A 12,242-nucleotide genomic window follows, 5' to 3' on the forward strand; every position below is an offset into this window, starting at 1 on the left:
CCCAGTATTCACTGACCTTTGAAAAATACATGTTAGTGGTTTGTAAATACCTCTTGAAATACCCTTGGATATATCTTGTCTGGTCCTGGAGATTTATTAACTTTCAGCCTTTTCAGTTTAAGCAAGACTTCACTTTCTAAGATCCCTAAATCACTTAAAACAACATTAATTTTCTCTGCACCTATTTCCATATTGCTAGCATCTTCACAGGTGAACATTTTAGCAAAATATGAGTTAAGAGTATCCATTACATCCTTGAAGACATCACCATCTTTTGAGGCCAGCCAGGTTTCAGTTATTCCTATTATATCATACTCACATGCACTTGCATATAATTCCAGCTCACTTATTTTATTCTTAATACATATTGCACTTATACAGGCCATCTTTAGTCTATTAATGATGCTTTTCATCTTATTCTGACCCATTTTTACATTTCTGAAGCTTAAAATTGGTTTCTGTCCGAATATATTATTCTCCACTAAGGTATTTAAAGAGTTGAGCCTGGCCTGTTCTGAGTTCCCTATCCCCATTCCCTAGTTTAAACAGTCCTCAACAAACTGAAGCAGACACTTCCTTAGTAATTAGTGCCCCTCCGGTTCAAATGCAAGCCATCCCAGCAGTATAGGTTCCATCCACCCCAATGTTTCATAAACCTATGCCCCTCTCACTGACACCATGATCCGAACAATGCTTTGAATTTTCTGATCTCCTCCATCTTACCTGAACTGGTGCACGGCACAGGCAGACCACCTAGTCTATTCCGCCCTTAAGTTTCCGACCTAACTCTTTAAACTTGTCTTGCAGAATGGATAGCCTGCCCTTACCTACGTCATTTGTTCTGATGTGCACAACATCCACTGGATCCACCCCAGCTCAAGCCAAGAATTTATCTACTGGTCCAGGGAGGTCTCCTACTTGTGCTCCTGGTAGGCAACACACCATATAAGACTCTGTCAGTGCACACCTGATTCTCAACCCCCCATGATAATTGAGTCCCCTACTATCACTTCTTACTTTTTATGGGGTTTAGGTTTAGGATTAGAGAGGATCCTGTTGTGCTCCTTTATCCTGCCTACGACCTCAGAGGTTTCAAGGTTGTTGTCGAGCATCACTAGATGTTCACAATGGTTGGACACTTCCATCTCTGAAGTGATGCCCGTGGACTGCGTGAACCTTTTCCCTGCGCTTCCTTCCCACGGTCGCCGACTGCCTCTTTCTTTCTGGTCTGGAGTCTCAACCCACGGATCTCTTGGGGTACGTGCTATCTTCCTAAAGGACATCTGGAGCACATCTGCCAATCCTCTACAACATCGGAGGTCAGCTACCTCCTCTTCAAGTTTGGCCACCTTGTTCCTGAGGTGCTGGATGAGCTGACATTTCTCGCATATGAACTCTCCAGGTGAGCAATTTTCCCTGAATCCAAACATAAGGCAAGACTGACGTTACAGAGGCTAAGGTATCGGTGACCCCTGTTTCCATCCAGGGGGTCAGTGTGGACATGGTGGAGGATTACAAATTCCTGGGGATACGAATTGACAATAAACTGGACTGGTCAAAGAATACTGAGGCTGTCTACAAGAAGGGTCAGAGCCATCTCTATTTCCTGAGGAGACTGAGGTCCTTTAACATCTGTCGGACGATGCTGAGGATGTTCTACGAGTCTGTGGTGGCCAGTGCGATCATGTTTGCTGTTTTGCGCTGGGGCAGCAGGCTGAGGGTAGCAGAAACCAACAGAATCAACAAACTCATTCGTAAGGCCAGTGATGTTGTAGGGATGGAACTGGACTCTCTGACAGTGGTGTCTGAAAAGAGGATGCTGTCCAAGTTGCATGCCATCTTGGACAATGTCTCCCATCCACTACATAATGTACTGGTTGGGCACAGGAGTACATTCAGCCAGAGACTCATTCCACCGATGCAACACAGAGCGTCATAGGAGGTCATTCTTGTCTGTGGCCATCAAACTTTACAACTCCTCCCTTGGAGGGTCAGACACTCTGAGCCAATAGGCTGGTCCTGGACTTATTTCCTGGCATAATTTACATATTATTATTTAATTATTTATGGTTTTATATTGCTATATTTATACTCTGTTCTTGGTTGGTGCAACTGTAACGAAACCAAATTTCCCTCTGGATCAATAAAGTATGACTATGACTATGGCTATTATTATACTTTTAGGGGGGAAGAACTACTGAAGATTAAGATAATTGTATTTATTTAAATTCCTAAAAGTAAACTACTATTTATACTACTATTCCCACTTTGCTCCCAGTGTATCAGATACAGCCTAAAGCCTAACGTGTGCTTGGACCTTCTCCGGACTTTCTAGATCTGTGTTCCCTGATTGATTTACTTTCTCCGCCAGTAAACTATACCGCGAAGCGACTCTTGGTCCCTGCCTGATATAGCAGACATGTTAGTTGTGCTATGGATCTGAATCCAGACAAGTTAGTTGAAGTGGCACTTCGTCAATACTGGAAATATAATTCTAAGCAAACCTTTATTGTAAAGCTGGTTTCAGTAACATCCTTGTGGGTGACACAATGCCACATGTAGAACTGCTGTTCACAGCTGTGTTGGTCAAATTCAATCCTGACCTCAGGTTTGTATGATCTCCCTATGACTACATGAGCTTCTCTTGGCACTCCAGTTACTTCTCCCATTTTAACGGTGTGTGTTCATTGGCTGCTTCAAATTGACCCCAGGAGTGTAGCTGAGAAATAGAATCTGGGGGAGTGGATGGGAATATAGCATTAATAAAATGGGGTTTCTGTAAATGGATACAGAGCTGTTGGGCCAAAGGGCCTATTCCCATATTGGCAGAAGAACCTATCTAGTTCACTAATGTCCTTCAGAGGTTACATCAAACATGCTTATCCAATCTTACATTATGTGACTCCCGTCTCACTCTAATTTATTGCCCCTTAATTGCCTTCTAAAGTTTCCTGTGAAATACTTAAGTGTGTCAAATAATAACAGAAAATGCTGGAAGCAGACAGTCGGCAGGGCAGGCAGCATCTTGGAAAGAGAAACAGTGAATGATTCAGAACCAACAAAGAGCCCTGAACTTTAAATGTTAACTGTTCCTCTTTCCACGGATGCTGCATGATCTGCTGCATTTTGTTTTTTATTTCAAATTTTCAACGTCTGCAGGTTTTTTTTGGTTTTTCATTTGTGTCCAATGTTCACCAATGTTAATCCTTGGATATATTCCTAATGTAGGCAAATAGGGTTACTGTAGATGGGCAAAAACAGCCGATGAGCCTGTTTCTGTGCTTTACTATGTAATGACTCTGTCACTCTATTTCAAGAAGAAGGAATATCCCAGCAACTAAAGTTAGCGATGCCCAATCCTAAAACTGTATTATGCCCATATCTTCCATGGCTGTTAAAAACTCCTAAAATGTTGACCTACATAACAAGACTGACAATGATTTTCCTTTCCTTTCAAGGTAATGAAATAGAAATGCTCTTTATCGCCACAGGTGCAGAAGCCGGTGTATAGGAAGGAGGAGTTCATTCTGGACACCCAGAGTCAACAGAACATGCACTCGAGAAACTATTTTGTTTTTCCCCAGGGTCAAGAAATCAAGAACTAGAGAGAATGGGTTTAAGGTAAGAGAGGAAAAACTAAACAGTAACTGAACAGGCAACACTTTTACACGGAGGCGCGTATATATGAGAAAATCATTGAGCCAGGTGAAAAAGCATCTTGGACAGGTCCATGGATAGGAAAGGTTCAAAAGGCTATTGGCCAAACCCTGACAGGTGGTACTAGGTTGGATGGACATCTTGGTTATTACAGACCTGTTGGGGCAAAGGTTCTGTTCTGTGCCATATGACTCCATGAGTTGAGGGAGTGGACCACTAGAAATGGATCCTTGAGTTTGACAAGGAGCCCACAGGATGAGTTTCAAGAGAGAGTGAATGTGTGGATCAGTCAGGTTATGATGACAGTAGGAACTTTTAATCCTTAGAGATCTTTCTAGTCTTCACTGGAGATATTGGTGGGAGAAAACATTGCAGTGTGTTCACTCAATATTCACAGTTCATTCACTCAATATTCACAGTTTAATCTGGGGACTGACCATAATGAGCAGCCACTTCTAACAACAGGATTAATTACTTTCGCTGTGCAGTTATCTCAGGGTATAAAACTAGTCATGGGAGATTTTAACTCCAAAGTTGGACAGGAAAGGGTTGATAACATCATAGGACTTCTTGGATTAGCAGAGAAAAATGAAAATGGAGAAAGGTTTACTGATTGGTGTGTCAGAAACAACCAAGTGATCACCAATACTTGGTATAAAAATCATCTACGAAGATTGTGTATTTGGATTAGCCCTGGAGATAGAACAAGGAATCAAATAGATTCCATTACCATCAATGAACACTTTAGAAATAATATCACAAATTCTAAAGCCTACCCAGGAGCAGACTTGTGCTTCAGATCACCATGCAGCATTAAAACAAAATTAAAGAAACTGAAACATGGAAAAAAGAGAAAGAAGTATATGTTGGGAGAACTTAAAAATGATAGCATACTTATGCAACAATTCAAAACAGCTGTAGAAGAACACCTCGACGAAAACGAAACAACACCTATTTGGGACAGATTTAAATATGCGATACAACAATCAGCAGAGGAGATAATCCCAGTACAAGAAATCCAATACACCAACAAGAGGTGGATAACCCAGGAAATTTTAGATCTGATGGAACAAAGAAGGTTAGTGAAGAATAATGAAGTACAATACAGAGAGCTAGACAGACAGACCAGACAATTGTGCAATATTGCAAAGGAAGAATGGCTGAATCAAAAATGCAATGAAGTAGAAGGCCATATTAACAACAGCAAAGAAATGCACAAGAAAATTAAGGAAATTACTGGAATTAAGAAAACCTCCTCTACAGAATGCATAACATCAGCAGACAGATCCATGCTAACAGATCCAGATAAAGTATGTGAGAGGTGGATTCAATATATAGAGCAGCTTTTTGGAGATAATAGAGGGGAACCCCCAGATATTAAACACCCTAATTCTGGCCCACCTCTCACCAAAGAAGAAATAACTAAAGCAATGAAAAGCATGAAACATGGTAAAGCCACTGGACCTGATGAAATTTCAGTGGAAATGATACAAGCCCAAGAAGATCTGGGCATAGATATTCTTTTTGAACTGTTTAATGGCATATATGAGTCTGGTGTATTGCCTGACGACCTCTTGAGATCAGTATTTATAACTCTGCTAAAAATTTCTGGAACTATTGACTGCAAAAATTATAGAACAATCAGTCTGATGAGTCACATAATAAAGATTTTGTTGAGAATTGTTCTGAGTCAAATTAAAAACAAGTTAAGGCCAGAAAATTCTAAACTGCAATATGAGTTTATTGGAGATAGAGGAACTAGGAATGCAATTTTCATACGACGAATACTTTCAGAAAGGGCATTTGAATATCAAAACGATGTCTTTTTATGTTTTATTGATTTCACTAAAGCAGTCAACGAAGTGCATCATGAAAAATTATTTCAAGTTCTTGCTAAACTAAACATAGACGGAAGGGACCAACAACTGCTTCAAAATTTATATTGGAATCAAACGGCAGCAGTAAAAATTGATGATAATATAAGAAGTTGGACTAAAATTCAAAGAAGAGTTAGACAGGGATGTGTTGCCTCACCGGAATTATTTAATATCTATAGTGAAATGATTCTTAGAGAAATAGAAGACGAAGATGGGATAAAAATTGGAGGTGTTAACATCAACAATACAAGATATGCAGACAATTCCACCCGAATAGCAAGTGCTACAGAAGACCTACAAATCCTCCTAGACAAAGTAGTACAAACGAGTGCAGATTTTGGTCTAACCATCAACTGTAAAAAAAAGAAATGTATGGTAATATCAAAACAGCAGGATACTCCCAACTGCCAATTGTACATCGGTAACCAAGAGATTGAACAAAAGACCAGCTTTAATTACCTTGGTAGCTTTATATCACAAGATGCTAGAAGTAGAACTATAGAACCATAGAAAAACTACAGCACAGAAACAGGCCTTTTGACCCTTCTTGGCTGTGCCGAACCATTTTCTGCCTAGTCCCACTGACCTGCACACGGACCATATCCCTCCATACACCTCCCATCCATGTATCTGTCCAATTTATTCTAAAATGTTAAAAAAGAACCTGCATTTACCACCTCGTCTGACAGCTCATTCCACACACCCACCACTCTCTGTGTGAAGAAGCCCCCCACCTAATGTTCCCTTTAAACTTTTCCCCCCTCACCCTTAACCCATGTCCTCTGGTTTCTTTCTCCCCTTGCCTCAGTGGAAAAAGCCTGCTTACATTCACTTTATCTATACCCATCATAATTTTATATATCTCTATCAAATCTCCCCTCACTCTTCTACGCTCCAGGGAATAAAGTCCTAACCTATTCAATCTTTCTCTGTAACTGAGTTTCTCAAGTCCTGGCAACATCCTTGTAAACCTTCTCTGCACTCTTTCAGCCTTATTAATATCCTTCCTGTAATTTGGTGAGCAAAACTGAACACAATACTCCAGATTCGACCTCACCAATGCCTTATACAACCTCATCAAAACATTCCAGCTCTTATACTCAATACTTTGATTAATAAAGGCCAATGTACCAAAAGCTCTCTTTACGACCTTGTCTACCTGTGACGCCACTTTTAGGGAATTTTGTATCTGTATTCCCAGATCCCTCTGTTCCACTGCACTCTTCAGTGCCTTACCATTTACTCTGTATGTTCTACCTTGGCTTGTCCTTCCAAAGTGCAATACCTCACACTTGTCGGTATTAAACTCCATCTGCCATTTTTCAGCCCATTTTTCCAGCTGGTCCAAATCCCTCTGCAAGCTTTGAAAACCTTCCTCACTGTCTACTACACCTCCAATCTTTGTATCATCAGCAAATTTGCTGATCCAATTTACCACATTATCATCCAGATCATTGATGACAAATAACAATGGACCCAGCACTAATCCCTGTGGCACACCACTAGTCACAGGCCTCCACTCTGAGAAGCAATCCTCTACTACCACTCTTTGGCTTCTTCCATTGAGCCAATGTCTAACATAATTTACTACCTCTCCATGTATACCTAGCAACTGAATTTTCCTAACTAACCTCTTATGCGGGACCTTGTCAAAGCCCTTACTGAAGTCCATGTAGACAACATCCACTGCCCTCCCTTCATCCACTTTCCTGGTAACCTCCTCGAAAAATTCCAACAGATTGGTCAAACATGACCTACCACACACAAAGCCATGTTGACTCTTCCTAATAAGTCCCTGTCTATCCAAATGCTTGTAGATTCTGTCTCTTAGTACTCCCTCCAATAACTTACCCACTACCGATGTCAAACTTACCAGCCTATAATTTCCTGGATTACTTTTCGATTCTTTTTTAAATAACGGAACAATATGAGCCATTCTCCAATCCTCCAGCACCTCACCCATAGACAGCGACATTTTAAATATTTCTGCCAGGGCCCCGGCAATTTCAACACTAGTCTCCTTCAAGGTCCGAGGGAATACCCTGTCAGGTCCTGGGGATTTATCCACTTTAATTTACCTCAAGATAGCAAGCACCTCCTCCTTTTCAATCTGTACAGTTTCCATGATCTCACTACTTGTTTCTCTTAATTCCATAGACTTCATGTCAGTTTCCTTAGTAAATACAGACGCAAAAAACCGATTTCAGATCTCCCCCATTTCTTTTGGTTCCGCACATCGCCAACCATTCTGATCTTCAAGAGGACCAATTATAACCCTTACAGTCCTTTTACTCTTAATGTACCTGTAAAAGCTCTTTGGATTATCCTTCACTTTCACTACGAAGGCAACTTCATGTCTTCTTTTAGCCCTCCTGATTTCCTTCTTAAGTATTTTCTTGCACTTTTTATACTCCTCAAGCACCTTATTTACTCCCTGTTTCCTATACATGTCATACAACTCTCTCTTCTTCTTTATCAGAGTTGCAATATCCCTTGAACCAAGGTTCCTTATTCCTATTCACTTTGCCTTTAATATTGACAGGAACATACAAGCTCTACACTCTCAAAATTTCTCCTTTGCAGCCTTCCCACTTACCGATCATATCCTTGCCAGAGAACAACCTGTCCCAATCCACGCTTTTAGATCCTTTATCATTTCTTCAAATTTGGCCTTCTTCCAGTTTAGAACCTCAACCCTAGGACCAGATCTATCTTTATCCATGATCAAGTTGAAACTAATGGTGTTATGATCACTGGAACTAAAGAGCTCCCCTACACAGACTTCCGTCACTTGTCCTAACTCCTTTCCTAATAGGAGATCCAATATTGCATCCCCTCTAGTTGGTACCTCTATATATTGATTTAGAAAACTTTCCTGAACACATTTTACAAACTCTAACCCATCTAGACCCCTAACAGTATGGGAGTCCCAATCAATATGTGGATAATTAAAATCCCCTACCACCACAACTTTATGTTTCCTGCAGTTGCCTGCTATCTCTCTGCAGATTTGCTCCTCCAATTCTCACTGACTATTGGGTGGTCTATAATACAAGCTCACTAATGTGGCCATACCTTTCCTGTTTCTCAGCTCCACCCATAAGGACTCAGTAGACAAGCCCTCTAATCTGCCCTGCCTGAGTAAAGTAGAAATAAAAAGAGGAACTGCCATTGCCAAAACCAACTTCCAAAATATGAAACCTATTTTTACCAACAGACACATTTCTATGAAAACAAGGCACAGGCTACTAAAATGTTACATCTGGTCAATCTTGCTGTATGCTTCCGAAACATGGACTATAACACCAGAACTCCAAAGAAACTTAAAAGCAACAGAAATGTGGTTTCTTAGAAGAATGCTAAAAATATCATATAGACATAAGGTAACTAATGAGGCAGTACTCCAACATGCCCATACAAAAAGATCTCTAATGAGAACATTAAGTGAGAGGAAACTTAAATTCCTGGGCCATGTTATCAGAAAGGGAGAAATAGAATGCCTCACATTACAAGGCCGTACGCCTGGGAAACGTGGAAGAGGAAGGCAAAGAAGAAAATATATGGACACTGTGAAAGAACTAACAGATCTAAGTGTGCGAGATATCATTGACACTGCAAGGGATCGTTCAATGGCGAGAGCCATGATCACCCAAGGGTGTAATGCGCAAGGCACAGGAAGAAGAAGTGCAGTTATTGCCAATATATCTGAACTTGCTTACATTTTGAGCCTGTCCATTTTAAGCAGTACAAGCAAAGATACGCAACGCACACAAAATGCTGGAGGAACACAACAGGCCAGGCAGCATCCCTGGAAAAGAGTACAGTCTTTTCCATAGATGCTGCCTGGCCTGCTGAGTTCCTCTAGCTTTTTAACTGTATGGCTTGGATTCCCCGCATCTGCAGATTTTCTCTTGTGTGTACAAGCAAAGATATTCTTTTTCTGGAATATTGGAGAGCTATCAGAGCACATGTGGAAATACTGACATTAGTACCAATAATATTAATTTAATCAAACAGTTACTGAACAACATACACAAGTACTTCAACATTGCAATAATAATCAAGAAAAAATTATATCAGAGGACTTACCTCCCAGCGTCTGTTGTCTAAATGCATCAAGATGAAGTCCTGAGGATGTATTTTATACTGTAAATGTTTGCAGCGTCCTTCCCTCACCACAATGTTGTTGTCGTTCATCTTATTGACAACTGAAGCATTCAGAATGCTGGCAAGTAAATCCAGATGTATGCTGGGGAAGAGTCTATTTTTTTCAATTAGCTCCTTCCCCTGTCAGATGGACTGATTGGCAACATTTGTAGCAGCTTGGCTTTGTTGTAGACACATCCCAAAGCAGAAGTATTCTAAAGGGAGGAGGAGACAACGGTGGCTGACAAGAGAAGTCAAAGGTAGCGGAAAATCAAGAGAGGACATGCGATATAGCAAAAATTAGTGGGCAGCTTGAGGACTGGGAAGCTTTTAAGAACCAACAGAAGACAACTAAAATGCAATAAGGAAAGAAAAGTTGAAATATGAAGGCAAGCTGGCCAATACTACAAAAGGGGGTACCAAAGAATATAGATATAAACAATAAAAGAGCGTAGATATATAACAGCTGGAAAATGATGCTGGAGGGGTAGAAATAACAGACAAACTCAGTAAGTATTTTGTGTCAGTTTTCCACATGGAAGCCAGCAGCAGTAAGCCTTAAACTCCAGAGTGAGACTCAAGCGTCAGCAGGAAGAAGCATAGCTGCTATTACTAAGGAAAGGTGCTTCAGAAGCTGAAAGGTCTGAAGGTAGATATGTCACCTGGACCAGATGGACTACACTCCGGGTTCTGAAAGAGGTAGCTGAAGAGATTGTGAAGGCATTAGTAGTGATCTGTCAGGAATCATTAGAATTTGGAATGGTTACAGAGGACTGAAGGATTACAAATGTCACCCCACTCTTTAAGAAGTGGGGGGGGGGGGCAGGCAAAAGGCAAGAATTAATAGGCCAGTTAGCCTGATTTCAGTGGTTGGGAAAATGTCAGAGCCCTTTGTTAAGGATGAGGTTTCAGGGTGCTTGAAGGCACATGATAAAATAGACCAACGTCAGCATTGTTTCCTTAAGAGAAAATCTCACCTGACAGATCTGTTGGACTTGCTCTGAGGAAACTGCAGGCAGGATAGTCAAAGGAGAGTGAGTGGACATTGTTTTGGGTTCTTAGAAGACCTTTGACAAACTGTCACATATGAGGCAGTTTTACAAGATAAGAACCCATGGGATTACAGGAAAGATACTAGCATGGATAGCAGATTGGTTGACTGTCAGAAAGCAAAGAGTGGGAATAAAATAGGCCTTTTCTGTTTGGCTGCTGGTGACTCGTGGTGCTCTGCAGGAGTTAATTTGGATGATGGAATTGACAGTTTTGTGACCAAGTTTGAGGATGACAAGAAGATAGATGGAGGGGGCACGTAGAGTTGAGGAAACAGAGGGTCTGCAGAAGGACTATGGCAGATTAGTTGAATGGGCAAAGAAGTGACAAGTGGAATATTGTATAGGGAAAAGCATGGTCATGTACTTTGGTGGAAAGAATAATACCTAGACTAAACTGGGTGAAATTCAGAAATCATTGTTGCAAGCAAACTTGGGAATTCTCATGCAGGATTCCTTGAAGGTTAACATGCAGGTTGAACAACAATAAGGAAGGCAAATGCAATGTTAACACTGATTTTGAGAGCTTTACAATATAAAAGCAAGATTGTAATGCTGAGGCTTTATAAAGCATTGTTCAGACCACACTTGGACTATTGTGAGAAATTCTGGGCCCCTGATCGAGGAAAGGATGTGCTGGCAATGGAGAGGGTCCAGAGTTGGTTCCCAAGAATAGTCTTGGGAATGAAAGTATGTGGAGCGTCTTATAGTTCAGGGCCAGTATTCTTTAAAACCATATGACCATAAGATATAGGAGCAGAATCAGGCCATTTAGCCCATCAAATCTGTTCTGCCATTTCATCATGGCTGATCCATTTCTCTCTCAGTCCCAATTTCTTGCCTTCTCCCAATATCCCTTCATGCCCTGACTCATCAAGAAACTATCAAGCTCTGCCTTAAATATATCCAATGACGAGGCCTTCACTGCCACCTGTGGCAAAGAATTCCACAGATTCACCACTCACTAGCTGAAGAAATACCTCCTTATCTCTGTCCTAAATGTATGTCCCTCAATTGTGAAACTGTGTCCTCTAGTCTTAGACTCCGCCATAGGAAACATCCTCCCCCAAATCTACTCTGTTGATGCCTTTCAACATTCAATAGGTTTCAATGAAATCCCCCTCAGTCTTCTGAATTCCAGTAAATACAGGCCCAGAGCCATTAAACATTCCTTATATAAGTCTTTCAATCCTGGAATCATATTTGTGAATCTCCGCTCAACTCACTCCAGTTTCAGCAGATCCTTTCTTAGAAAGGGAGTCCAAAACTGTTCACAATATTCCAAATAAGGCCTCACCAGTGACTTAAAGACCCTTAACTTTATATCCTTGCTTTTATATTCTAGTCCTCTCCAAATGAATGCTTACATTAACCATATAACCATATAACAATTACAGCACGGAAACAGACCATCTCGGCCCTTCTAGTCCGTGCCGCACTCCTACTCTCACAACATTGCATTTGCCTTCCTCACCACCAACTCAACCTGCAAATTAACCTTTAGAGAATCCTG

The sequence above is a fragment of the Mobula birostris genome, chromosome 26 (genome assembly GCF_030028105.1).
Source record: "Mobula birostris isolate sMobBir1 chromosome 26, sMobBir1.hap1, whole genome shotgun sequence".
Taxonomy (NCBI): Eukaryota; Metazoa; Chordata; class Chondrichthyes; order Myliobatiformes; family Myliobatidae; genus Mobula; species Mobula birostris.